General features: G+C 46.5%; 2 long non-coding RNA genes across 2 annotated transcripts in view; both read right to left on the minus strand.

The window, feature by feature from the left end:
• LOC137218238 (uncharacterized) overlaps positions 1–17,784 on the minus strand; it is a 60,425-nt gene extending 42,641 nt beyond the window's left edge. Inside the window, exons 1-2 of the long non-coding RNA XR_010940560.1 lie at positions 17,655–17,784; positions 14,556–14,701 (exon numbers count right to left, since the gene is read on the minus strand). This is a non-coding gene — a long non-coding RNA (uncharacterized lncRNA). The remainder of the gene's footprint in view (positions 1–14,555; positions 14,702–17,654) is intronic.
• LOC137218232 (uncharacterized) overlaps positions 1–24,189 on the minus strand; it is a 1,013,945-nt gene that overhangs the window by 960,536 nt on the left and 29,220 nt on the right. The window lies entirely within an intron of this gene.

Consider the following 24,189-nt stretch of genomic DNA (forward strand, 5'->3'; position numbering starts at 1 on the left):
GTCCAGGATGCAGAGAGGAAGCAGAGGTGGAGCAGAAAACCAACAGTCCAGCTTGACCCCACGTCACTTGCACCAGGAGAGTCCTGTCCATCGTGGAGTCTCAGATAGACGAGAGAGCGGAAGTCGAAGCAGGCCCATCAGATCGTGAACACTAGGTGTGTAAAGTATGAGTACTTTCTGGTTTTCTTTTTATTTACAGGAAAGTCCATTTTTCAATCATTAAGATATGTTATTAGTCAAATAAATAGATTAAAATTGTGTATACCTTTTCACACGCCCCTCACTAAATGGGAATTCTGTAGAAGGTACACATCCTTTGAAATCTCTTCTTACAGGAGTTGCGGATTTAATTACTAAAAGCTGGCTGGAATCAACACAGGCGACTTTGCAGTTTTAGGATTGCCTGGGTCCGTGGCTTGCTGGGCTGCAGTTCCTACTTTCCACTTCTGTAAGATGCAGGTGGAGAAGCAACGGTGAGACCTGTCTCTCTATTAGCTGTTCAGCTAGGACTTTGAGGTACTTACCCTGTGCAGTATGTGGTAGCAGAAGCACGGGTCACAGCAGGAACAGAGTACTTGGTCTCTGCCCTTAGATGACCCACAGTGGACATTAGATACTCAGCCAACAACCAGAAAAGAGAGTCCACACATCTTACCTCCCTTCTACGAACACGTGCCGCTCAGGAACACAGGACACAGAAACTGGGCAGACATAGAGTTTAAATGCAGAATCTCTGGGACTTCCCTGCTGGTCCAGAGGTGAAGACTCAGGGCTTCCACTGCAGGGGGGCAGGTTCAATCCTTGGTGGGGGAACTAAAATCCCGCATGCTGCATGGCCCGGCCTAAATGAATAAATACACAAAAGCAGAATTTCTGTTCTCAAGGTGCTGGCTGATGGGGGAGGCAGAGAATAATTCCTGTGCCCCTCCCCAGAGTGGAAGTGCCAGAGCCAGCCACAGTTGAGGATCCCTATGGGGGATGCGGGGTGGGAGGGGCAGCCGCAGGAGGAGGAGGGTTGGTGAGGAAGGGAAGATTCCCAGGGCTACGGCCAGCGAGGCTGCCTCATAAGGCAGGCCCGGGACACACTGTGTGGACAGGACCACAGGCCCCTGAGGAGGGGGGCTGAGCTTCTGGTGGGAACAACGGGGCGGCCCTGATAGAGGGTTGGGAGGCTCCAGGGTTTAGAGTGAGCCCTGGGCCCCTGTGATGACAATGCAGGGGAGCGACACCCTGCAGAGAGCAGCTAGGAAATGGTGCACACATCCAAGCAGACGCCAGAACAAGATCGCACCAGGGGACCATGTGCAGGCAGTAGACGAGATTCGGTGATTGTTGGGCAGGTGAGGTGGGATGGCAGACGGGACATATCACGGGGAGCGTCTGGGAGCAGAAAACTGGGGAGAGAGGAGGGAGGGCAGAAACGATGAGATTGGCTGTATAGGTCAAGCCATAGTGACAAGTGTCCAGACGGTCTGCCTGAGTGCAGAGCTGGCCGCCCACTCTCACTGTGCGCCCCAAGTAGGCTCAAGCCTCTTCTGTCAAGGCTGTCAGACTTCTGCCCCCCCAGGAGCTCATAAAAAGTGTAGCTAGTAGATCTCATTACAACCCCCAGGAACTGCACGATCATATGAGTTGTCACTGTGGGAACACAGGTGCTTCAGATCTATACTCCACACCAATTCCATTTACCAACTATAATTTCTGTCTGGAACTATTTTTCTTGGGGTGATTCCACTGTGTCTGTCTTCAACCTTTAATTGTACGTAATAACTTTTAACCAGTCTGTAGTTAAAGACTAAAGAATGATTTTTCACTGGGAATTAGCCAGTGATTTAGGAAGTCCCTTGGGAATTTAAACATTGGCGGATGTTCCTATCTGCAAGCAGTTCCTCTACAGGCCTAAACGCCTTCTGCCACAGAGCAACGGCCACGTTACGTGGTTACGTTACGTGGTTAGCTAAAGATATCAGGCAGAATCTGCTTTCACAGAACTTGCATCTGGAATGTTCCCCAAATCCCAGGCCCACCTTGTCCCAGGCCCTGTACTCCACCAAGACTGCAGGCACATGGAGAGAAAAAGCTTTGCCTGCCCATCCTGTTCTAGGACAACAGGTCCAGGATCCATTCCTCTACCTATCAGCCAGCCAGGCGGCCCCAGAGGAAACTTACAAATACTGGAAAGGACAGACAGACAGAAAATAACAGTGTGGCGTGACAAGTGTTATGACACGGAACATTAAGGGGAACAACTAAGCCAACAGGAGGCCGAGGGGCTGTGGTGGACAGGCCAGACCAGGGTGTGGGGTGGGGAGCCTCCTCGAGGAAGGACGTTGTTTCCTAAAAGAGCTACAGGTGTCAGTTTGGCCAGCAGTCACCAGACAAGAGAATAACCAGCAGGGGACGCTGAGGGGAAGAACAGGCACCATGAAAAAGCAACTGCTGCCACAGCTGAGGAAATCAAGCTGTCCCAAAAAAGAGTGCAGTGTGCTGCCCTACACGCGACATACACAGAGTGACACTGAAGGGCTACGTGCCTGGGTGTTGCTTAGCAGGCCCAGGGGGTCCTGGGGGTACTCAGTGTTCCAGCTGTGAATAGGGTGCCGACGCGAGGCTCCTAGGTGCCCTGAAAAGCATACTGTCTTTAAGATAATGCAGAGCAGTGGCTACGGCCTCATGGAAACTGCTGCGTGCCTCAGCTTCTGCACGGCAATTCAGGGCCTAACCTCGAGACAAGTGCTCATGCTGAGTGTCCCGTTAGCGACACAGCATGGTAGGATGCTGAATTTCTCCTCAAGCAGAGTGACTAGAGGTACGAGGTCCTCGAAGAATTGTAAGCGAAATGTTTGCCCATGGCAGGTCAGACCACGGCCATAATGAAGACTTCCATGGCACGGCGGAGAGGTCAGAAATGTGGTCCTGAGGATATTCGAGGGATCTGGAAATGCAACTCTAATTAAGGAACGTGTAGTGTGTGGCTCATCACTTGGCCTACATGGAGGGCCTCCGAGGGACCGACCTATGGGCCTCGATGTTGCTCAGAAGGCCCACAGGGGTCTGGAGGTACTCAATGATCCTGGAGGAAACTGAAACACACCCAAGGGGCTTAGGAGTCCTGAAAAAGGTACTTCCTTTAAAATGCAGCAGAACAGCTACTAAGACCTCATGGAAACAGCTGCATGCCTCCCTTTCTGTACGGATACTCAGGGCCTGTCCTCGAGGCAAGTACTCACGTTGAGTTTCCCTTTAGCTCTAGAGAATGACAGGCTGAGCCCCACCCAGGCCATGGAACACCTGGTTTAGATAGAGGAAACTCATTTTCTTCCCAGAGCCAGGCCTACAGTGGCTAGAGACGTGTCCACAGCAGTGAATTTCACGTTGCTTCAAGGCAGAATGAATGGAGCTTTCAAAATGGGAAAGCGAGGTTAGTTCCATTAGACATCCATTTCCATGGGCACACGCAGCATACATCCCTGTGGTTTCTAACAAGTCAAAAGAGACACAGGGTACCCAGTTGTCCCTTCCCTGAATCAACTCGTCGAAGCAGGGTGTTCTGCATCTAGCAAAATGCCTCAACCAAGGTATGCCCTAGCTAGGCCTTAGGCCTGAAGCTCTTCAAAAGCCTGCAGTGTTACATGAAGAACCGGGCTTTAGTGGAAGTCGGAAAGCAAGCCGACTTTCTCCTGGAGGCAGGGTGACTTCAGGCAGGAGGTCCTAGATGGAATGCGAAGCCGAGGGCTTTTCTCAGTGCAGCTCAGACTAGGGCAATGGGTCAGACTTACCAGGCATGTTGCACGTGCTTCAAGCGTGTTCTTGAAACTTTGGGAGTGCAGGGGATTGCAAGATGTCCCATGAAGGAGTGCATTGTGTTGCGCTACACTCGGCATAAACAGACAGGCTCCAAAGGGATACGCGCCAGGACGTTCCTTAGCAGGTCCAGGGGGGCCTGGGGTACTCAGGGAACCTGCCAGGAATTCGGAGCCCACGCGGAGCTCTTAGGTGTCCTGAAAAACCGTTCAGATAATGGAGAGCAGCGGCTACGGCCTCATGGAAACTTCTGCACGCCTCCGCTTCCGCACGGCCATTCAGGGCCTTACCTTGAGGCAAGTGATCACGCTGAGTGTCCCGTTAGCGACACAGCATGGTAGGATGGTGAAATTTTCCTTGAGCAGAGTGACTTCAGGTACAAGCTCCTCGAAGAATTGTAAGCAGAACGTTTTCCCATGGCAGCACAGACGACGGTCATGATGTAGACTTCCATGGCACATGGGACTGGCCAGAAATGTGGTCCTGAGGCAGTTCGAGAATTCTGGAAATGTAGCCCTCCTTAAGGAACATTCAGTGTGTTGCCGAAAACTCAGCATACACAGAGGACCTCCTAGGCACCAACTTACGGGCCTCGATGTTGCTCAGCAGGGCCACAGGTGTTTGGAGTTACTCAGGGATCCTGGAGGGAATTATGCACACCCGAGGCGCCTAGGAGTCCTGAAAAGGGTACTTGCTCTAATATACAGTTGAACAGCGACTAAGACATCATGGAAACAGCTGCATGCCTCCCTTTCTGTACGCATACTCAGGGCCTGTCCTCGACGCAACTACGCACGTTGAGTTTCCCTTTAGCTCTAGAGCACGGTAGGCTGAGCTCCACACCGGCCATGGAAGCACGTGGTTTATATAGAGAAAATTCTTTTTTTTCCCAGAGCCGGGCCTACACTGGCTAGAGGCCTGTAAACAGAAATGAATTTCAGGTAGCTTCAAGGCAGCATGCATGGAGCTTTCAAAATGGGAAAGCAAGGCTAGTTCCATTAGGCATCCATTTCCATGGGCACACGCAGCATACCTCCCTGTGGTTTCTAACAAGGCAAAAGAGACAGAGGGTACCCAGTTCTTCCTTCCCTGAATCACCTCTTCGAAGCAGGGTGTTCTGCATCTAGCAAAATGCCTCAACCAAGGTATGCCCTAGCTGGGCCTCGGGCCTGAGGCTCTTCAAAAGCCTGCAGTGTTACATGAAGAATCGGGCTTTAGTGGCAGTCGAGACGCAAGCCAACTTTCTCCTGGAGGCAGGGTGACTTCAGGCAGGAGGTCCTAGATGGAATGCGAAGCCGAGGGTTTTTCTCAGCACAGCTCAGACTAGGGCAATGGGTCAGACTTACCAGGCATGTTGGACATCCTAGAAGGGTCTTCGTGAACCTGTGGGAGCGCTGGGGATTTCAAGCTGTCCCATGAAGGAGGGCAGTGTGTTGCCCTATACTCGGCATACACAGAATGGCTCTGAAGGGTTACGGGCCTGGCAGGTGCTTAGCAGGCCCAGAGGGTCCTGGGGGTACTCACTCTTCTTGCCGGTAATAGGGTGCCCAAGCGAGGCTCCTAGGTGTCCTGAAAAGCGTACTGCCTTCAAGATGATGCAGAGCAGCGGCTACGGCCTCATGGAAACTGCTGCACGCCCCCGCTTCCGCACGGCAATTCAGGGCCTTACCTTGAGGAAAGCGCTCACACTGAGTGTCCTGTTAGCAACACAGCATGGTAGGATGCTGAATTTCTCCTCGAGCAGAGTGACTTCAGGTACGAGTTACTCGACGATTTGAAAGCAGAATGTTTTCCCAAGGAAGCTCACACGACGGTCATGACGAAGACTTCCAAGCACGTCGCACTGTCCAGAAATGGGGTCCTGTGGCAGTTCGAGAATTCTGGAAATGTAGCTCTCCTTAAGGAACATTCGCTGTGTTGCCCATCAGTCTGCATACACAGAGGGCCTAGGAGGGACCGACCTATGGGCCTCGATGTTGCTCAGCAGGCCCACAGGGTTCTGGAGGTACTCAGTGATCCTGGAGGGTAATGATGCACACCAGAGGGGCCTAGGTGTCCTGAAAAGGGTACTTCCTCTAAAATAGAGCCGAACAGTGAGTAAGACGTCATGGAAGCCGCTAAATGCTTCCCTTTCTCTACGGTACTCAGGGCCTTTCCTCAAGGCAAGTACTCACGTTGAGTTTCCCTATATCTCTAGAGCATGGCAGGCTGAGCTCCACCCAAGCCATGGAAGAAACTGGTTGAGATAGAGGAGACTCATTTTCTTCCCAGAGTCAGGCATACACTGGCTAGGGGCCTGTCAACAGCAGTGAATTTTAGGTAGCTTCAAGGCATCATGCATGGAGCTTTCAAAATGGGAAAGCAAGGCTAGTTCCATCAGCCCCACATTGCATGTGTACAAGCAGCATACATCCCTGTGGTTTCTAACAAGTCGAAAGAGACACAGATTACACACTGCTTCCTTCCCTGATTCAACTTCTCCAAGCAAGGTGTTCTGCATCTAGTGAACTACGTCATCCAAGGAAGCCCCTAGGTGGAACTCTGGGCTTGTGGCTCTTTAAAAGCCTGCAGTGTTACACAAAGAACTGGGCTTTAGTTCAAGTAGTAACGTATGCCGACTTTATCCTGGAAGCAGTATGAATTCAGGTAGGAGGTCCTAGATGGAATGGGAAACCGAATGTTTTTCCGAGTGCAGCTCACACTAGGGCAATGAGTCAGACTTACCAGGCATGTTGGACGTGCTAGAACTGTTTACCTGAACCTGTGGGAGTACTGGGGAAATCAAGCTGTCCCAAAAAAGAGGGCACTGTGTTGCCCTATACTCAGCATACACAGAGTGACTCCGAAGGGCTACGAGCCTGGAAGTTGTTTAGCAGGCCCAGGGGGGGCTGGGGGTACTCACTGTTCCTGCCGGGAACAAGGTGGCCACGCGACGCTCCTAGGTGTCCTGAGAAGCGTCCTGCCGTTAAGATACTGCAGAGCAGCGGCTACGGCCTCATGGAAACTGCTGCACGCCTCCACTGCTGCCTGGCAATTCAGGGCCTCACCTCGAGGCAAGTGCTCTCGTTTAATGTCCCATTAGTGACACAGCATGGTAGGATGCTGACTTCCTACCTGAGTTTAGTGACCTCAGGTACGAGGTCCTTGAAAAATTCTAAGCAGAGTGATTTCTCATCGCAGCTCAGACGAGAGCCATGATGAAGACTTCCATGGCACCTTGGACTGGCTATAAATGTGGTCCTGATGCTGTTCGAGTGCTCTGGCAATGTAGCTTTCCTTAAGTAATGATCAATGTGTTGCCCATCACTCGTCAAACACAGAGGACCTCCAAGGGACCTATGGGTCTCGATTTTGCTCAGCAGGCCCACGAGGTCTGGAGGTACTCAGTGATCTTGGAGGGAAAGTGATGCACACCCAAGGGGCCTAGGAGTCCTGAAAGGGCACTTCTTTAAAATAAGGCAGAACCCCGATGAAAACCTCATGGAAACAGCCGCATGCCTCACTTACCGCATGTCTACTCAGGGCCTTACCTCGAGGCAAGTACTCAAGTTGAGTTTCTATTTAGCTCTAGAGCATGGCAGCCTGAGCCCCACCCAAGCACTGGAAGAACTCTGTTTAGCTAGAGGAAACTCTCTTTCTTTGCAGAGCCATGCCTACAGTGGCTAGAGTTCTGTCAACAGCAGTGAATTTCACGTAGCTTCAAGGCAACATGAAGGGAGCTTTCAAAATGGGAAAGCAAGGCTAGTTCCATCAGGCCCCCATTTCCATGGGCACACGCAGCATACATCCCTGTGCTTTCTAACAAGTCAAAAGAGACACAGGTTACACACTGGTTTCTTCCCTGAATCAAAATCTCCAAGCAAGGTGTTCTGCATCTAGTGAACTATGTCAACCAAGGAACGCCCTAGGTAGGAATTCAGGCCTGTGCCTCTTCAAAAGCCTGCAGTGTTACTCGAAGAATTGATCTTTAGTTGCAGTAGGAACGCAAGCCGACTTATTCTTTGAGGCAGTGTGACTTCAGGTAGGAGGTCTTAGATGCAATGCGAAGCCAAGTGTTTTTCTCAGTGCAGCTTAGATTAGGGCAATGAGTCAGACTTCCACGACATGTTGCACATGCTAGAAAGGTGTTCGTGAAACCGTGGGAGTATTGGGTAAATCAAGCTGTCCCAAAGAAACAGTGCAGTGTGCTGCCCTACACACGGCATACACAGAGTGACTCCAAAGGGCTACAAGCCTGGATGTTGCTTAGCAACTAAGACCCTATTGCTGATGCAACAAAGGAACTGATGATGCTCCTACGTCATGCCCTGACAGTGTCCCCAGCTAAGGTCCTGACGCTAGGCCTCACTCAGGTCCTGTCACTCTCCCTATGTCAGGCTCTGATGCTGTCCCTACCACAAGCCCTGACACTGGTTCTAAGTAAGGCCCTGGTACTCTCAGTAACTAAGGTCTTGACACTATCCCTAGATGTTAACCTGACCCTGTCCCTAGCTAAAGTCCTGACTCATGCTAACTAAAGCCCTTATGCTGTGCCTAACTCAGGCCCTGAATTTAGTCCCAAGGCCGTGACACTGTCCCTAACTCAGGCCTAGATACTCGTCCTAAATCTGGCACAGAACTGTCCCAAACTAATTCCCTAACACTATTCCTAACTCAGGAACTGACACGGACCTAACAGAGGCCCAGATGCTAGTCCTAATGCAGGCCCTGACACTGTGTCAAACTAAGGCCCTGCTGCCATCAATATCTAAAGTCCTGACATTATCCTGAGCTAATATTCTGACCCATGTCTTACCAAGGTCCTGAAACTGTCCCAAAGTAAACCCTGATGGTGTCCCTAAGTGAGGTCCTGAGGCTGTCCCTATGGGAGGCCCTGAGAATGTCTTTAAAGAAGACCCTAATGCTGATCCTACAGAGGCCCTTATAGTACCCTGACAGGGTCCGTCACTCAGGTCCTAAAGATAGGCCTCACTGAGCCCTGTTCCCGTACCTTAGTTAGGCTCTAACGCTGTCCCTATATCAAGAAATGACAATGATCCTGATTAAGACCCTGACACTGGTCCTAACTAAAGCCCTGATGTTCTCAATAACTAATGTCTTCACGCTATCCCTAGCTCATTTCCTGACACTATGCCTGGTCTGGAAGCTGAATCTGTCCCGAGCTCATTTCCTGCCTCTTGTCCTCACTGAAGCCCTAATGCTCTCCCTAACTAAGGCCCTGACTATTCATAACTAAGGCCCCGACACTGTCTCTAACGAAGGCCCAGAATCAGTCCCAAATATAGGCAATAACTAAATATTGCTGCCGGCAATAACTAAAATCCGGACACTATACTGAGCTAATGTCCTGACCCATCTCTTACCAAGGTCTTAACACTGTCTCTAAGAAAGCCCTGTCTCTGTCCCTAAGTGAAGGCCTGAGGCTGTGTCTAACTCAGGCCCTGAAGCTATGCCTACCTGAGGCCTTGAAACTGTGACCACCTCAGGCCCTGATCATGTCTTAAACTAAGACGCTATCTCTGACCCAACAAAGGCCCTTATGCAGCTCCTACCTCATGCCCTGACAGTGTGCCCAGCTAAGGGCATGATGGTAGGCCTCAATCTGTACCTGTCACTCTCCCTAAGTGAAGCACTGACACTGTCCCTACCTGAAGCCCTGATCTTGGTTCTAAATAAGGCCCTGATACACTCAGTGCCTAAGGTCTTGACACTTACCTTAGGTCATTTCCTGACACGATCCCTAAACTTTACCCAAACCCTGTCCCTAGCAACTGTCCTGCCTCTTACGCTAACTGAAGCCCTTATACTGTGAATACCTCAGGCCCTGAATTTGCTCCCAAGGCCGTGACACTGTACCCAAGGCCTAGATGGTCGTCCTAAATCCAGTCCAGTCCTGTCCCTAACTAATGCCTTAACAATATTCCTAACTCAGTGCCTGACACTGTAACTAACAGAGGCCCAGATGCTAGTCCTAACGCAGGCCCTGACACTGTCTGTAACTAAGGCTCTGCTGCCGTCAATATATAATGTCCTAACAGTATCCTGAGCTCATTTCCTGACCCATCTTTTACCAAGGTCCTGAAACTGTCCCTACATAAGCCCTGACACTGTCCCTAAGTGAGACCCTGAGGCTGTCCCTAACAGAGGCCCTGATGATGGCTTTAGCAAAGCCCGAGTCTGATCCTACCGAGGCACTTATGATTCACCTAAGTCATGCCCTGATACGGTCCCTAGCTAAGGCCCTGACACTAGGCTTCACTCAAGCCCTGTCGTTCTTCCTAAGTCCGGCTCTGATGCTGTCCCTACCTGAAGTCCGGACATTGGTCCTAAATTAGGCCCTGATGCTCTAAGTAACTGAAGTCTTGGCACTATTCCTAGGTCATGTCCTGACACTATCCCGAGACCTTAACCTCTCCTTGCCTTTGATTAATGTCGAGCCTCTTATGCTAACTGAAGCCCTTATGATGAGCCTAACTCAGGCCCTGAATTTAGTCCCAAGGCCGTGACACTGTCCCTAACAGAGGCCTAGATGCTCTTCTTAAATATGGCCCAGAACTGTCCCTCACTAAAGCCCTAACGCCATTCCTAACTCAGGCCCTGACACAGTACCTAACAGAGGCACAGATGCTAGTCCTAACGCATGCCCTGACACTGTGTCTAACTAAGCCCCTGCTGCCGTCAATATCTAAAGTCCTGACATTATCCTGAGCTAATATCCTGACCCATGTCTTACCAAGGTTCTGAAACTGTCCCTAAGTAAGCCCTGACGCTGTCCCTAAGGGAAGCCCTGAGGCTGTCTCTATCAGAGGCCCTGAGAATGCCTTTAACGAAGACCCTAATGCTGATCGTACAGAAGCCCTTATACAACACCTATGTCGTGCCCTGACACTGTTCCTCACTCAGGCCCTAAAGATAGGCCTCACTTAGCCCCTGTTGCCGTACCTTAGTTACGCTCTGACGCTATCCCTACATCAAGCCCTGACACTGGTCCTGATTAAGGCCCTGACACTGGTCTTAACTAAGACCCTGATGCTCTCAATAACTAAGGTCTTCACATTATCCCTAGCTCATTTCCTGACACTATCCCTGGCCTGGAACCTGACTCTCTACCGAGCTAATTTCCTGCCTCTTATCCTCACAGAAGCCCTAATGCTCTCCCTAAGTAAGGCCCAGACTTGTCCTAACTAGGGCCATGACACTGTTTCTAACTATGGCCCGGAATCTGTCACTAATATAGGTCCTACTGCCGGCAATAACTATAATCCAGACACTATCATGAGTTCAGAATCTAACCCATTTCTAATCAAGGTCCTGACACTAACACTAACAAAGCCCTGTCTCTGTCCCTAAGTGAAAGCCTGAGGCTGTGCCTAACTTAGGCCCTGAAACTATCCCTAACTGAGGCCTTGACGCTGTGACCACCTCAGGCCCTGATCGTGTCTTTAACTAAGACCCTATTCCTGACCCAACAAAGGCCCTGATGCAACTCCTACATCATGCCCTGATAGTGTCCCCAGCTAAGGGCATGACGCGAGGCCTCACTCAGTCCCTGTGGCTCTCTCTAAGTCAGGCTCTGACGCTGTCCTTACCTGAAGCCCTGACACTGGTCCTAATTAAGGCCCTGATACTCTCAGTGACTAAGGTCTTGACACTACTCCTAGGTCATTTCCTGACACGATCCCTAAACTTTACTCTAAGCCTGTCCCTAGCAACTGTTCTGCCTCTTATGCTAACTGAAGCCCTTATGCTGTGAATACCTCAGGCCCTGAATTTAGTCCCAAGGCTGTGACACTGTCCCTAACCGAGGCCTAGATGCTCATCCTAAATCCGGCCCTGACACTGTCCCTAAATATTGCCCTAACACTCTTGCTAACTCAGGCCCTGACACGGTACCTAACAGAGACCCAGATGCTAGTCGTATCTAAGGCCTTGACACTGTCCATAACTAAGGCCCTGCTGCTGTCAACAGTTAAAGTCCTGACAGTATCCTGAGCTTATTATATCCTGGCCCATGTTTTAATAAGCTCCTGAAACTGTCCCAAAGTAAGCCTTGACGCTGTCCCTATGTGAGGCTGAGGCTGTCTCTCACAGAAGCCCTGATAATGTCTTTAAGAAACTCCTTACGCTGTTCCTACCGAGGCCCTTATGCTGTTCCTAAGTCTTGCCTTAACACTGTCCCCAGCGAAGGCCCTGACTCTAGGCCTCACTCAGTCCCTGTCGCTCTCCCTAAGTCAGGCTGTGACGCTGTCCCTACTTGAAGCCCTGACACTGGTTCTAAATGAGGCACTGATGCTATAAGTAGCTATGGTCTTTACACTATCCCTACATCATTTCCTGACGCTATTCCTAGACCTTAACCTAACCTTGTCTTTAGCTAATGTCGAGTCTCTTATGCTAACTAAATCCCTGATGCTGTCCCTAACTAAGACCCTGAATTTAGTCTCGAGCCCATGAACCTGTCTCTAACTGAGGCCTGCAGGCTGTCCTTAACAAAGGCCCTCAACTTATCTTTAACTGTGGCCCTGATTAAGAACTGAGGCTGTCTCTGACTAAGGCCCTGAGTCTGTCTTTAACTACTGTCTTCACTCTTTCCCTAACAAAGGTCCTGACACATTCCCTAACTAAGACCCTGACACAGTCCCTAATAACATGAGCTGTCCCTCATTATTGCCCTGATGCGGCCCATAAATGATGTACTGAAGACGGCACGAAGGTCCAGACGATGTCACTAATGACCCAAAATGTCTCCTACTAAGGCCCTCGAATTACCTCTAACTGAGGCAATAAAGATGTCCATAACTAAGGCCCTGACACTATCTGTAACTAAGACCCTCAAGTTATCTTTAACTGAGCCCATGACAGTGTCCCTAACAAAGAACCTGACACTGTCTTTAACTAAGGCCCTGAGTCTGTCTTTACCTAACGGCCTCACTCTTTCCCCAACTACTCCCTGACGCTGCCCCTACCCAAGGCCCTGATGGTGTGCCTAATTGCCTGAGCTGTCTTTCACTAATACCCTGACCCTGTCCATAAATAACGCTCTGATGATGTCCCTAACGGACAATCTGAAGTGTCTCTTACTAAGGCCCTCAAGTTGTTCTCTGAGGCCCTGACATTCTCCCTAATTAAGGCCTTGACACTGTCTATAAGTAATGGCCTGATGCAGCTCCTACCTGAGATGCTGATGCTCTCACTGAGACCTTGAAGTCTCTAGCTGAGAAGCTGACACTGGCTGTAACTAATTTCCTGGCTTTTTACTTAACTAACATCCTAGTTTTGTCCCTAAATAACGCCCTGACACTGGTTCTAACTACAGCCCTGATGCTGACCCTATCTAAGGCCCTGACAATGTCCCTGATAGACTTAGATGTCCCTCACTGTTGGCCTGACCCTGTCCCTCACCAAGGCCCTGACCCTCTTCCTAAGGCTGTGATGATGTCTCTACCTGAGGCACTGTCACTGTCTATAATAACGGCCGACTCTTTCCCGAACACCCTGATGCTGTCCCTAATACCCTCATGTATCTCTCAATAACGCCCTAACCCTGTCCATAACCAAGGCCCTGAATGTGTCCCTAAGTATGTCTCTGATGCTGTCCTTAACTAAGGCCCTGATGCTCTCTCTACGTAAGACACTGAAACTATCTATAATAATGGCCTGACTCTTTCCCTAACTAATACCCTGATGCTATCGCTAATTGAGGCCCTGAAGATGTCCCTAATATGCTTAGGCGTTCCTCTGTATCACCCTGATCCTGTCCATAACTAAGGCCCTGAATATGTCCCTAGGTAAGTCTCTGATGCTGTCCCTAACTACGGCCCTGATGCTGTCTCTACTTTAGAATCTGAAATTCTAATGTCCTGACTCTCCCTAACTAACATCCTGATGCTGCCCCTAAGTGAGGCCCCGACACTCTTCTTAACTAAGGACTTGCCGCTGTCCCTACCTAAAACCCTGACACTGTCTGTAACTAATGACCTCTTTCCCTAACTAACACCCTAGTTTTGGCCCTAACTAACGCCCTGACACTCGTTCTAATTATGGCCATGATGCTGGCTCTAAGGCCCTGAAGATATCCCTAAGTAATAGCCTGAACTGTGTCTAACTAAGGCTCTCACGTTATCTCTAAGTGAAGCACTGACACTGTCCCTAACTTAGGCCCTGATGCTGTCCCTTATAGTCTAAGCAGTCACTAAATAATGCCCTGATCCTGTCCATAAGTAAGGCCCTGAATATGTCCCTAAGTGCATCTCTGATGATGTCCTCAACAGCCTGAACTCTCTTCAAGTAATCTCTGAGGCTCTGACACTGGCCCTTCCTAAGGCCTCACCCCGGGGTTGTCCCAGGCTGCTGGGCAGTTTTCTCTTGTCCGCATCTCTAGCCAGCTGCCTGCCATCGGCCCCTCTAAGATTCTGCGATACAGTGGACCCATGTGGGATGTGCCTGTGTGGGCTTACCTGCGGTAGGAGACTCATGGCCACTCCGCCCTCCAGGGGACTGAGGCTCAGGGTAGGAGCCTCTCAGCCAGTGTCTGGACACAGGGTTCTGTGTCCTTGTTTGTTGTAAATCCCTTGCAGTTACCTCTAACATTTTTAAATGGATATCCCCCCTCTGCATATTTATAATATAAATTATTTACCACATTAAAATCTAGGAATGACATTCTTAGAATGAGCAGGAGAACACTGGATGCCTCCCCCCCAATGATCTATTACTTGGAGGATTTAAAATTCTAATGAGAAAACACTCACTCTCCTCACCCTCTTGGGCATCAGCACAAGGCGGGAATCAGCTGCATCCTTTATTTATCTCTCTGATTTTCCAGAACCTTTCCTTCCAGGAGAAATCTCTGGGCTCTTCGGGAGCTGTGAGTGGTGGCCGTCAGGTAAATCTGAGACTGAAAAGCAAGAGGAAGAGAGACAGAGGAGGAGATGAGAATTGCTGACGGGGGGAAGCAGGGGCATCCACGTTCAATCACAGGCTGAGAGTCTGGGTTAGTCTCCAGCGAAGCTAAGGACCACCAGGGTCTGGCCCCACTGGCCTGGTCACCTGGTGTGAGGACTGGGGACAGCCAAACCCCCATGGCCACTCTCAGAGATATCAGGAAGGTGGGAGGGCACCCCTGAGAGCCAGATGGAAAATGGTCATGCTGTGAAATAATAAGATGCCCTTTCAGAAAAGTGAAGACTGTCCCCTTGGTTCTCAAAGACTTGCAAATACTCTGTGTCCTTCTGGAGGCATGCTGAAGCCTTCAGCCTTTGAGGGCAGTAATGGGAGTGCATCTGGGCTCAAAACCATCCAACACTCACTCCCTGAGGGTGCTGAGGATGACCCGTGTCCACCCCTCGGGTGCTGTGGGGCCTGAAATCCCCTGATCACCGAGGACGAGAGGGGCCGCACAGACACTCCCCTGGACCACCGGGAGCTTGGCTGCTGGGCTACAGTCCTTTATCAGATACATGGTTTGCAAACATCTTGGGCCATTTTGGATGGTGGATTATCTTACTCCTTGCTCCTTTTATACACAACTGTTTTTCACTTTGAGGAAGTCCAATTCATCTATTTTGTCTTTTGTTGCTTGTGCTTTTGGTAGATCTAACAAAACATGACCAAATCCAAGGTCATGAAGATTTACTCTCATGTTTTCTTCTAAGAGTTTTATAATTTTGGTACTTGCATCTGGACCTTTGGTCCATTTTGCGTTGATTCTTTATATGGGGTGGGGGGAGGTAAGGGTCCAACTTTACTCTTCTGCATGTGGGTATCCCGTTGTTCCAGAACCTGTGCTCACTGTTTGGGAGAAAATACCTGCAAATGTATTTGCGACCAACAAGGGCTTAATTCTAAAATATACAAACACCTCATACAACTCAAAAAAGAAAAAAACATCAAAAAATAGGCAGAAGGTCTAAACAGACATTTCTCCAAAGACATACAGATAGCCAAGAGGCACCTGAAAAGACGTTCCACATCACTAATTATTAGAGAATGCAAATCAAAACTACAGTGAGTTATCACCTCGTAGTGGTCAGAATGGCCATCATTAAAATGTCTAGAAATAAATGCTGGAAGGGGTGTGGAGAAAAGGGCACCCTCCTACACTACTGGTGGGAATGTAAATTGATGCAGCCACTATGGAGAACAGTATGGAGGTTCCTCAAAAACTAAAAATAGAATTACCATATGAACCAGCAATCCCACTCCTGGGCACACATCCAGACAAAACTATAATTCAAAAAGATACGTGCACCCCAGCTTTCACAGCAGCACTCTTCACGATAGCCAAGACACGGAAGCAACCTGAATGTCCCTCAACAGATGAATGGATATAGAAGATGTGGTACATATATACAATGGAATATTACTCAGCCATAAAACAGAATGAAATAATGCCATTTGCAGCTACATGGGTGGACCTAGAGATTATCATACAAAGTGAAGTAAGTCAGAGAACAACACCTACCATATCATATCACTTATATGTGGATTATAAAGTGAGACCCAAATGAATCTATCTACAGAACAAAACACACTCACAAATATAGAAAACAGACTTGTGGTTGTCAAGGGGAAGACAGGGGAGAGGGATGGATTGGGAGTTTGGGATTAGTAGATGCAAATTATTATATATAGGATGGATAGACAAGGTCTTCCTGCACAGCACAGGGAACTGTATTCAATACCCTGTAATTAACCATAATGGAAAAGAATATGAAAAATATGTGTATATGTATGTATGTATATATGAATCACTTTGCTGTACAGTAGAAATTAACACAATATCGTAGGTCAACTATACTTCAGTATTAATTAGTTTGAAGGCACTTTTATAAATCAGGTCTTATTTTTCCTGTCCTTTCATCCTGGGACAAATGTATAACAGAAACTAACCTGGATTACTCCGGGATGAACTCACATCACACAGAGCTTTAATTGTTGAACTCAATTGTTTAATTGAGTTACACCATGGGATGTCCTGACCCGATATGAAGTTTGTAAACCTTGTATCAAGCCTGCAGAATCCAGTAAATTTGGAAATTCAAACTGAAATGAAGCCACCTACCCCATGACTTCTCCACAACTAGTTAAACAACATCAACTGGAAACCATATACAATCAAATGAATGTAGACAAACAACTATAGCCTTCCTTTTTTTGCCTTTTAGATGAAGACGGTATTTAAGGTGATGTCTTGGGCCGTTTCAGGGTGTTACTCAATTTCCTGGGTATCTGCCATGCACACAGGAGGTACACATGTTACTTAACTTGTTTGTGCAACTATATAAAGGTAGTTAATACCACAAAACTGTATGCGTAAAGTGAATTAAATGCTAAAGTCGTGTTTTGTATTTTTAATGACAATGAAAAAAAGTGCAGCACTGATATTTGTTACAAAAATGAACATTAAAAACATTCTTACTGAAAAAAGCCATATAGAAAAGGCCACCTAGATCCCATACTCATCTTGTCTGCTTCAAATCCATCAAGGATGTCCAAATGAGGGAGAAACGCAGTAATGGTTCCAGAAAAAGAAAACTGGATCAGGATGGAAAAAGACATTTTCATACAGTTGGGACAGTAGGTGAAAGTTGAAGTGGGGCTGAGTATTAAATTATAATGTGGACATCAGGATTTCTTCATTTAGGGGTTATGTGCTGGTTCCTGGGGCAAAACACACTGAGCATTTTGTGTGAAATGGCAAACGTGAGTACTTTTTGCCATTATTGCAACTTTTCGGTACATTTTAAATTACTGGAAACTAAATTACTTTTCTAGACAACCATGTCAATATCATGCCAGAAAATCAGAGAAGGGAGACATCAAATTTTGTGATAGAGGCCAAGACTTACCCAGACCACGTTCAACCAAAGTTGTGATACTTATTTCCCTTGTAGGAGTCCGCATGGTATGAAGAGGCACCGTGGGAAGAGTACATTAGTAGCTACCATCTCTTGGGTCCTGTGGATTACCTGGGGTGCAGTAGAAACTGTGAGATTTTAGTATTGCAATTTTTCACATTACTTCAAAAAATATGCTAAAAAAATTCAGTAAAGTTGCAAAATATGGAATCAATATACACAAGTCAGTTTTGTTTCTATACACTAATAATGAACCACCAGCAAGAAAAATTAAGAAAACAATCCCATTTACAATTCCATCAAAAAGAACAAACTATTTAGCAATAAATTTAACCAAGGACATGAAAGACCTATACTCAGGAAACTATAAAGCATTGATAAAGAAACTGAAGACACAATCGAAAACAGTATTCCATGCTCATGCATCAGAAAAATTACTATTATTAAAATGTTTGGGAGAGAGGGAAGATGGCGGAAGACTAAGACTCGGAGATCACCTTCCTCCCCACAGATACACCAGAAATACTTGTACACGTGGAACAACTCCTACAGAACATCTACTGAACGCTGACAGAAGACCTCAGACCTCCCGAAAGGCAAGAAACTCCCCACGTACCTGGGTAGGACAAAAAAAAAAAAAAAAAGAATAAACAGAGACAAAAGAATAGGGATGGATCCTGCACCAGTGGGAGGGGGAAAGGTTTCCACACACTAGGAAGCACCTTCTCGGGCGGAGACTGTGGGTGGCAGAGGGGGAAAGCTTCAGGGCTGCGGAGAAGAGGGCAGCCACAGGGGTGCGGAAGGCAAAGTGGAGAGATTCACGCACAGAGGATCAGTACCGCCCGGGACTCACCAGCCCGAGAGGCTTGTCTGCTCCCCTGCCGGGGTGGGCGGGGCTGGGAGCGGAGGCTTGGGCTTTGGTCAGAGCGCAGGGAGAGGACTGGGGTTGGTGGCCTGAACACAACCTGCAGGGGTTAGTGCGCCACGGCTTGCCGGGAAGGAGTCCGGGGAAAAGTCTGGACCTGCCGAAGAGGCAAGAGACGTTTTCTTCGTTCTTTGTTTCCTGGTGCGCGAAGAGAGAGGATTCAGAGCGCTGCTTAAAGGAGCTGCAGAGACGGGCGCGAGCCTCGGCTAACAGCGCGGACCACAGAGACGGGCATGAGATGCTAAGGCTGCTGCTGCCGCCAGCAAGAAGCCTGTGTGCGAGCACAGGTCATTATCCACACCCCCCTTCCGGGGAGCCTGTGCAGCCCGCCACTGCCAGGGTCCCAGGATCCAGGGACAACTTCCCCGGGAGAACTCACGGCGCTCCTCAGGCTGGTGCAACGTCATGGTGGCCTCTGCCGCCACAGGCCTGCCCCGCACTCTGTGACCCTCCCTCCCCCACGGCCTGAGTGAGCCTAGCCCCCCAATCACCAGCTCCTTTAACCTCGTCCTGTCTGAACGAAGAACAGATGCCCTCTGGCGACCCACACGCAGAGGCGGGGCCAAATGTAAAGCTGAGCCCCGGGAGCTGTGCGAACAAAGAAGAGAAAGGGAAATCTCTCCCAGCAGTCTCAGAAGCAGCGGATTAAAGCTCCATGATCAACTTGATGTACCCTGCATCTGTGGAATAACTGAATAAACGACGAATCATCCCAAATTGAGGAGGTGGAGTTTGAGAGCAAGATTTATGATTTTTTCCCCTTTTCCTCTTTTTGTGTGTATGTGTATGCTTCTGTGTGAGATTTTGTCTGCATAGCTTTGCTTTCACCTTTTGTCCCAGGGTTCTATCTGTCCTTTTTGTTTGTTTTTTCTACTTTAAAAAAATTTTTTTCTTAATTATTATTTTTTACTTTAATAACTATTTCATTTTACCTTACTTTATTTTATTTTCTATTGTCCTCTTTCTTTCTTTCTTTCTACTTCTTCTCCCTTTTATTCTGAGCCGTGTGGATGAAAGACTCTTGGTGCTGCAGCCAGGAGTCAGTGCTGTGCCTCTGAGGTGGGAGAACCAACTTCAGAACACTGGTCCACAAGAGACCTCCCAGCTCCATGTAATATCAAACGGCGAAAATCTCCCAGAGATCTCCATCTCAACACCAACACTCAGCTTCACTCAACGACCAGCAAGCTACAGCTGGACACCCTATGCAAAACAACTAGCAAGACAGGAACACAACCCCACCCATTAGCAGAGAGGCTGTCTAAAATCATAAGTCCACAGACACCCCAAAACACACCACCAGACGTGGACCTGCCCACCGGAAACACAAGACCCAGCCTCATTCACCAGAACACAGGCACTAGTCCCCTCCACCAGAAAGCCTACACAACCCACTGAACCAACTTTAGCCACTGGGGACAGACACCAAAAACAACGGGAACTACGAACCTGCAGGCTGCAAAATGGAGACCTCAAACACAGTAAGATAAGCAAAATGAGAAGACAGAAAAACACACAGCAGATGAAGGAGCAAGATAAAAACCCACCAGACTAGCAAATGAAGAGAAAATAGGCAGTCTACCTGAAAAAGAATTCAGAATAATGATAGTAAAGATGATCCAAAATCATGGAAATACAATAGAGAAAATGCAAGAAACATTTAACAAGGACCTAGAAGAACTAAAGAGGAAACAAGCAATGATGAACAACACAATAAATGAAATTAAAAATACTCTAGATGGGATCAATAGAAGAATAACTGGGGCAGAAGAACGGATAAGTGACCTGGAAGATAAAATAGTGGAAATAACTACTGCAGAGCAGAATAAAGAAAAAAGAATTAAAAGAACTGAGGACAGTCTCAGAGACCTCTGGGACAACATTAAACACACCAACATTTGAATTATAGGGGTTCCAGAAGAAGAAGAGAAAAAAGAAAGGGACTGAGAAAATATTTGAAGAGATTACAGTTGAAAACTTCCCTAATATGGGAAAGGAAATAATTGATCAAGTCCAGGAAGCACAAAAAGTCCCATACAGAATAAATCCAAGGAGAAACACACCAAGACACATATTAACCAAACTGTCAAAAATTAAATACAAAGAGAACATATTAAAAGCAGCAAGGGAAAAACAACAAATAACACATAAGGGAATCCCCATAAGGTTAACAGCTGATCTTTCAGCAGAAACTCTGTAGCCAGAAGGGACAGGCAGGACATATTTAAAGTGATGAAGGAGAAAAACCTACAACCAAGATTACTCTACCCAGCAAAGATCTCATTCAGATTTGATGGAGAATTTAAAACCTTTACAGACAAGCAAAAGCTGAAAGAGTTCAGCACCACCAAACCAGCTTTACAGCAAATGCTAAAGGATCCTCTCTAGGCCTGAAACAAAAGAGAAGGAAAAGACCAATAATAACAAACCCAAAACAATTAAGAAAATGGGAATAGGAACATACATATCGATAATTACCTTAAATGTAAATGGATTAAATGCACCCACCAAAAGACACAGAATGGATGAATGGATACAAAAACAAGACCCATATAAATGCTGTCTACAAGACACCCACTTCACACCTAGAGACACATACAGACAGAAAGTGAGGGGATGGAAAAAGATATTCCATGCAAATGGAAACCAAAAGAAAGCTGGAGTAGCAATTCTCATATCAGACAAAATAGACTTTAAAATAAAGACTATTAGAAGAGACAAACAAGGACACTACATAATGATCAAGGGATCGATCCAAGAAGAATATATAACAACTTTAAATATTTATGCACCCAACATAGGAGCACCTCAATACAGAAGGCAAATACTAACAGCCATAAAACGGGAAATTGGCAGTAACACATTCATAGTAGGGGACTTTAACACTCCACTTTCACCCATGGACAGATCATCCAAAATGAAAATAAATAAGGAAACACAAGCTTTAAATGATACATTAAACAAAATGGATTTAATTGATATTTATAGGACACTCCATCCAAAAACAACAGAATATACATTTTTCTCAAGTGCTCATGGAACATTCTCCAGGATAGATCATATCTTAGGTCACAAATCAAGCCTTGGTAAACTTAAGAAAACTGAAACTGTATCAAGTGTCTTTTCCAACCACAATGCCATGAGACTAGATATCAATTACAGTAAAAGATCTGTAAAAAATACAAACACATGGAGGCTAAACGATACACTACTTAACGATGAAGTGATCACTGAAGAAATCAAAGAGGAAATCAAAAAATACCTAGAAACAAATGACAATGGAGACACAACGACCCAAAACCTATGGGATGCAGCAAAAGCAGTTCTAAGGGGGAAGTTTATAGCAATACAAGCCCATCTTTAGAACCAGGAAACACCTTGAATAAACAACCTAAACTTGCACCTCAAGCAATTAGAGAAAGAAGAACAAAACACCCCCAACTTAGCCGAAGGAAAGAAATCATAAAAATCAGATCAGAAATAAATGAAAAAGAAATGCAGGAAACAATAGCAAAGATCAATAAAACTAAAAGCTGGTTCTTTGAGAAAATAAAATAGATAAATCATTAGCCACACTCATCAAGAAAAAAAGGGAGAAGACTCAAATCAATAGAATTAGAAATGAAAAAGGAGAAGTAACAACTGACACTGCAGAAATACAAAAGATCATGAGACATTACTACAAGCAACTCTATGCCAATAAAATGGACAATCTGGAAGAAATGGACAAATTCTTAGAAATGCACAACCTGCCAAGACTGAATCAGGAAGAAATAGAAAATATGAACAGACCAATCACAAGCACTGAAATTGAAACTGTAATTAAAAATCTTCCAACAAACAAAAGCCCAGGACCAGACGGCTTCACAGGCAAATTCTATCAAACATTTAGAGAAGAGCTAACACCTATCCTTCTCAAACTCTTCCAAAATATAGCAGAGGGAGGAACACTCCCAAATGCCTTCTATGAGGCCACCATCACACTGGTACCAAAACCAGACAAGGATGTCACAAAGAAAGAAAACTACAGGTCAATATCACTGATGAACATAGATGCAAAAATCCTCAACAAAATACTAGCAAACAGAATCCAACAGCACAATAAAAGGATCATACACCATGATCAAGTGGGGTTTATTCCAGGAATGCAAGGATTCTTCAATATACGTAAATCAATCAATGTGATACACCATATAAACAAATTGAAGTAGAAAAACCATATGGTCATCTCAATAGATGCAGACAAAGCTTTCGACAAAATTCAACACCCATTTATGATAAAAAGCCTACAGAAAGTAGGCATAGAGGGAACTCTCCTCAACATAATAAAGTCCATATATGACAAACCCACAGCCAACGTCGTCCTCAATGGTGAAAAACTGAAAGCATTTCCACTAAGATCAGGAACAAGACAAGGTTGCCCACTCTCACCACTCTTATTCAACATAGTTTTGGAAGTTTTAGCCACTGCAATCAGAGAAGAAAAAGAAATAAAAGGAATCCAAATTGGAAAAGAAGTAAAGCTGTCCCTGTTTGCAGATGACATGATACTATCCATAGACAATCCTAAAGATGCTACCAGAAAACCACTAGAGCTAATCAATGAATTTGGTAAAGTAGCAGGATACAAAATTAATGCACAGAAGTCTCTGGCATTCCTATACACTAATGATGAAAACATCTGAAAGTGAAATCAAGAAAACACTCCCATTTACCATTGCAGCAAAAAGAATAAAATATCTAGGAATAAACCTACCTAAGGAGACAAAAGACCTCTATGCAGAAAATTATAAGACACTGATGAAAGAAATTGAGGATGATACAAAGAGATGGAGAGATATACCATGTTCTTGGATTGGAAGAATCAACATTGTGAAAATGACTCTACTACCCAAAGCAATCTACAGATTCAATGCAATCCCTATCAAACTACCACGCATTTTTCACAAAACTAGAACAAAAAAATTCACAATTTGTATGGAAACACAAAAGACCCCGAATAGCCAAAGCAATCTTGAGAACAAAAAATGGAGCTGGAGGAATCAGGCTCCCTGACTTCAGACTATACTACAAAGCTACAGTAATCAAGACAGTATGGTACTGGCACAAAAACAGAAAGATAGAGCAATGGAACAGGATAGAAAACCCAGAGATAAACCCACGCACATATGGTCACCTTATCTTTGATAAAGGAGGCAGGAATGGACTGTGGAGAAAGGACAGCCTCTTCAATAAGTGGTGCTGGGAAAACTGGACAGGTACATGTAAAAGTATGAGATTACATCACTCCCTAACACCATATGCCAAAATAAGCTCAAAATGGATTAAAGACCTAAATGTAAGTCCAGAAACTATCAAACTCTTAGAGGAAAACATAGGCAGAACACTCTATGACATAAATCACAGCAAGATCCTTTTTGACCCATCTCCTAGAGAAATGGAAATAAAAACAAAAATAAACAAATGGGGCCTAATGAAACTGCAAAGCTTTGGCACAGCAAAGAAAACCATAAACAAGACCAAAAGACAACTCTCAGAATGGGAGAAAATATTTGCAAATGAAGCAACTGACAAAGGATTAATCTCCAAAATTTACAAGCA

The sequence above is a fragment of the Pseudorca crassidens genome, unplaced genomic scaffold, assembly GCF_039906515.1.
Source record: "Pseudorca crassidens isolate mPseCra1 unplaced genomic scaffold, mPseCra1.hap1 Scaffold_64, whole genome shotgun sequence".
Classification (NCBI taxonomy): Eukaryota; Metazoa; Chordata; class Mammalia; order Artiodactyla; family Delphinidae; genus Pseudorca; species Pseudorca crassidens.